Here is a 5,457-nt window from a genome sequence, read left to right as displayed (position 1 = left end):
AACATAGATAAGTGACATTTGTTATGTTCCTTGGAGGAGAATACACAAAGAAGATAGTAAAATTCCCCTGTGATTCATTAAGCATCATGGTGTTTATAATTTCCATTAAAAAATTCCCCTATGGACACATCCACCTATTTTTTTAAAAAAATGGGATTTTTCTGCCATCCTTTTTGTGACCCACTTTGAAAACAGACTCTTGTGACATTTTCCCCTATCTTCTATTTCATAGTATTGCCTAGGAGACCAATCTTGCATGTGACTGAGTTACACTCCCCGGTTGGGTGCTGAGGCTCTCAGTTGCAGAAATGTGGCACCCTTCTTGGGTTCGAGGGTCGGTGTCTCCTGCATGGGCGTGTCTTGCTACAGCCCCATGGGTGAAGCTACGCTCGCCTGTTCCTTTGTAATACAACCCCTTGCCCTGTTTAGGAGAGAATCTTCCATGGAAGCGCCTTGTGTGTGTCCCCTTCTCTTACTGTGTCCTTGGGTGTGGCCTACCCAGGTGTCAGTTAACCTGTTGACAGTGGACATCATGAAGATACACTCAGCCCCTTGAAACCTGACCCCTTGCCTCATTTGAATAGCTTCTCCTCAATAAAGGGGGTCAGCGCATGCTCTGCTCTCTCTTCCTGCAGATCCTTAAGGTCAGAGGAGCTGTCACAATGACCCCAAAGAAAAAGGTTCTTGTGTCTCTTGTGTGGTTATTTCGTGCAGCCCAGTTAACCCAGTTTACCTGGAGTGACCCCTGAGCCTTTTAATTGCTAACAGAAACCTGGCAGCCTAGCATGGGTATAACAGTTTATTTAACTTACCTCTTTCCTCACTCTCCAAGTTATTTACAATTTTTTTCTATTATGCAAAAGGTGAATTTTTCAAAGAGACAATGGGCATTTCCTGTGGACTCCTGTTGCATCCCTGTCCTCTGTTTTTCCTGCTGTTTTCACCACCTACATGTCACTTTAGCCTGTCTCCAACCCCCACATCTGATCAGTCTCTGGGCCTTTTAGGCTCTCTTCCTCATCCCTCTTTCTAGACCATCACAGAGACCTGGCCTTCTAGAGGTCACCCTCCAAATTCCCCCTTCTCTCCACTTGGAGCCAGCTTGGAACCAGGATGATCTTCAATTTACTTATCTACTGTCCACAGCACAGAAACAGGCCCAAAGCTCCTAGTCTTGGCAGGGGAGAAAGAGAATTTTGCTTCATGGGGATCGCTGTACTGTTCTGTTTTGTTTTGGTACCAGGGATTGAACCCAGAGGTGCTTTACCACTGAGCCACACCCCTAGCCCTTTTTAATATTTTATTTAGAGACAGGGTGTTGCTGAGTTGCTTAGGGCCTCACTAAGTTGCTGAGACTGGCTTTGAATTCACAATCCTCCTGCCTCAGCCTCCTGAGCCACTGGGATTATAGGTGTGCACCACTGCACCTGGCCACTGTACTGTGTCTTAAGGGGGCAGGTCTCAAGGAAATAGGGGAGAAATTGGTCACTAGGTGTCAGAAAGGGAAAGGACCTCTGTAGTGCTTGGGTACTGGTTAGGAGTCCTTGGAGGTCAGTGTGCTGGCCATCTCAGCTGCTGAGCTCTCAGGGCTTGGCCATTAGCTAGCAGCCCTTCCCTTGTGAAAGATGGAAAATGGCAACCCCCAGGAAGAAAGGAAGACCCTGTGGCCGGGAGGAGGGAGTGGGGAAGAAGCAAATATTGATCCTTCCCAGGGACAATGGGTCCTTAAGGGAGGAGGCAGATACTGAGCGCTGGGCCCTGGACTTGTACCCTTTCCCATGGCCCCATAAGTCCTGGAAGGAGAAAAGCAAATAATGAAGCTCTGGGTAACCATGGGTTCTAGAAAAAGCAGGTGAGCAATAAGCACAGGCTCTGAGCTTTCATCCCTTCCCAGTAACGAGTTTTGGACATTTTGCAACTTTTTTCCTGACTGCCCAAACCGACACGGTCTGCTTCAGACTCCAGTGATTAAGCCACCCTCATTGTAAACTTTAAAACACTGAACCCTTCTGTAACCGGTGACCATTTTCTACCCGCAAAATGTGCCCCTTCGATGCCTGATTGACTCCATGGCTTAATAAGCAGCATTGCTGAATCTGTTGAGGTCTGCTCCTGTCTCAGTTATTGTGCTTACACCCCACCATTCCCAAGCCCATGCAGTCTTTAACAGGTTCTCAGGGGGCCTAGGGCTCACGCCCTCCTAGAGAATATCAGAATGAGATGCCAAGACCTTAATAAGGGAAAACAAGGCCTTTAGGAGCCGGGCAGCAGAGCTGTGCATGTTTGGGGTTGACTGCTCTACTACACACATCCCACTTGAGTTTTATAGAAGAATGACTTTGGCTCAAGATTCTTCAGTTCTAGCTGGCACAGTGGTGCATGTCTGTAATCCCAGCAGCTCTGGAGGCTAAGGCAGGGGGACCACAGGGTCAAACTCAGCCTCAATGACTTAGTCACCAGTGGCCTAAGCAACTTAATGAGAACCTGTCTCAAAATAAAACTTCAAAAACAAAAAAAGGGCTGAGGAAGTGGCTCAGTGGTTAAGCACCCCTGGGTTCAGTACCTGGTACCAAAACAAAAAGATCCATCAGTCCTGAGATGTGACATACACGGCCTCTTGGAGACAGAGAGAGTGATCTCATGTTTTCTTTCTAATCAGGTTAACCCAGAATCTTGGACCTAAGAAAGACCTCCGATTCTCTACTTAATGCTCTCTCCCTAGAATGTTCCAAACAAAGCCATTACTTCACATGCCCTTTCTTCCCAGGAAGTCTTTTCTGTCTTTGTCCAGATCTTAGATTCCATTGTGCATGAAGGGGGAGCCCCTCTCCTGTCCACACCTTTGCTTTGTAAGTCTGCCAAGCCCTTCCCCAGGGTTTCCATCAGGGCAAACTCTTATTCTCTCTTCAAATCCCAGCCCAAGTTCAGCTCCTTCACGGAGCCTTCCTGTTGTCCTGCAGACAGAGTTGATTCCATTTCTCCCACTCCCATCCCCGTGAGCACCACCACAGGGATTCCTGAGGATGGCAATCTGCCTGACACATCTCTCCATCCCTTAGGCAAGAGAGGAGGCATGAATGAATGAATGAATGAATGAATGAATGAACGAACGAATGAACAACAAGGAGGGAAAGAAGGAGGAACTCAGGCCACTTTATACAGCAATAGCTGAGTACTGCCCTCTATCATCTGACACAGGTCTCTGACTTTCTAAGCCTTTTCCTGTTAGCACAAAAGGACCAGGCTGGACACAAGCTCCACGGATCATCTCAGCCTTTTATTCAGGAATGAAGTTTCATGCAGGAATGGGGTGATGTGTGTGGACCCACCTTCCTGGTGGAAAATGAGCCACTGAACAAAGGAGGGGACTGGGCTTATTTAGGTTACACTGAGAGTGATTTAATTAATGAGCATGTCAGCTTGGGCACTCAGGAATGTGGGGTCTGTTTTACTGGGCAAAATGGGAGGGAGTCTGGGGTCAATGGTCAGTGTCTAGGATTTATCTTACTGGACTAGCTGGAAGGCCTGGGGTCGGTGGTTGGTATCTGGAAAGGATTTGTTTAGGGAAGGATCAATGCTTTGGCCTCTTTCCAGAGACTGTCTTTCTAGGTTTGATGGATACCTCCTGCCCAGGGTTTGTTTTATCACTGGGCAAGAATGTACTGGGAAAGGATCAATGCTCTCAATGTATGGCTTTTTTTCTCACTCCCTTTTCCCAGGCCTCACTATTTTGGGGTTTGTCATTTTCCATATCTAATATTTCCTATCCCTGATCTTACTGGATCTGCAGATCTGCATGTGGGCACTGACATAGTTTAGGATAGAGACCCACATCCCATTGGCAAATGAGGAAGCTGAAGTCCCAAAGGGAAGAGTGAATTACACAAGGTCACCTCAGAACTCCTGTGGAGACCAGGACCAGTGGAGACCTTCCTTCCTGAGGAGTATCCTTCCTGTCACTCTCTTCCATAGCTCTATCCACCTGCCTTAGTTCTCTGATGGCTGCAAGGGCACAGCTGGGATTCCTGTGCAACTGGAAATAAGTTTGGAGACTCGAAGGCCTCCTGGGTGGCGAGGTGTGAGGATGCAGCGCATTCAGGCTCCCCTCGGTGTGTGTGGGGATGGTGATTTTGGACCCCAAGGCACTGAGATATCAACTGTCTCCTTCCACACCCTGCTTCTGAGAGGGGGATCCCCTGAGTTCCCTCAATGTCCAAGCAGCTCCAGCCACATCAGCAGAATCCACAAAATGCTAGACCATAGTAGACATTCAATAATCATCTATTGATATACAATTTAAGCTTGTTATAGGAATAACAGCAAGCAGCTCTTCTGAGTCTCAGGTTTGGATCTAGAAAATTAGAAACTTGGAGTCCCAGCATGGGACAGGGGCAGGATTGCTGTGTTCCAAATTCTGTAAAGCTGTCACAAGGAAAGGGGCTCTATTTTCTATAGTCCAACAAACAGTTTGAAGATGAATGAAGAAAGGTAAAGTAGGGGTGTTGGGTCTGTGGAAATGCTGAGTAATTTACTGAGAGCTGGAGCAGATCTAGAATGGAAGGAGGGGGTGAGTTGGAGATGTGCAAACAGGGACCAGCTGGCCATTTTGGGTGTGATATAGAGAAAGTCAGGAATTGAACCAAAGAACATGTGAGGTCCAACTCAGAGAACTATGATGTTAGTTACCTTTGCAGTCCCCTCTGCACCCAGTATGGTGCTTTGCTCATGGCAGCAGGATAGTGACGGCCATGCTCAGGAAGGGAGCTGGGAGATTTTGAGACATAGGCTCAAGATAATTGACTTAGATAAGAGACTCCCCCTCTCTGGTCTAAAGTTTTCTAATTCGTTTAATTGGAATGATAATCTTCATCCTGCTGATCTTTCTAAAAACATGGCTATAAAATACTCAGAAGCTAGGAAATCCCATAGCAATATCAAAGATCAGCATTTAAAACATTTTTTTTGATATTTTGCCCCCCAAAACTAATGCATGGTTACCACAGCAAATACGGAAACATCAAAGAAAAGAATTTAAAGCTATCCACAATTTCACTAACCAGAGATGGCTATTACTACCATTTTGATCACATGATGAGTGTAGTGTTCAGTTTTATGGTAAGCCGTCAAACTCTTTTCCAGAGTGACTTTCCTTTTGCAATCCAAACCAGCAGTGTGTGAGTGATCCAATTTCTCCACATGCTCGCCAATATTTGGAGGTGTCATTGTTAGACACTCTGATGGGTATGTGGGGGTATACCACTGTGGTTTTAATTTGCATTCCAATGATGATCCATGATTTTAAACTCATTTTTCAAGTGCTTATTTGCCAATTATTTATCTTCAGTGAAAAATCCATTCATTTTGGGGGGACCCATTTTCTATTTGGGGGAATAGTGGTTTCTACTGTTGAGTTTTAATAATTCTCTATATATACTAAACACAAATCCTTTGTTGGAT

Source organism: Urocitellus parryii, chromosome 4, assembly GCF_045843805.1.
Source record: "Urocitellus parryii isolate mUroPar1 chromosome 4, mUroPar1.hap1, whole genome shotgun sequence".
Taxonomy (NCBI): domain Eukaryota; kingdom Metazoa; phylum Chordata; class Mammalia; order Rodentia; family Sciuridae; genus Urocitellus; species Urocitellus parryii.
The sequence above is the reverse complement of the archived record's forward strand: the minus strand, read 5'-3'. Positions refer to the sequence as shown.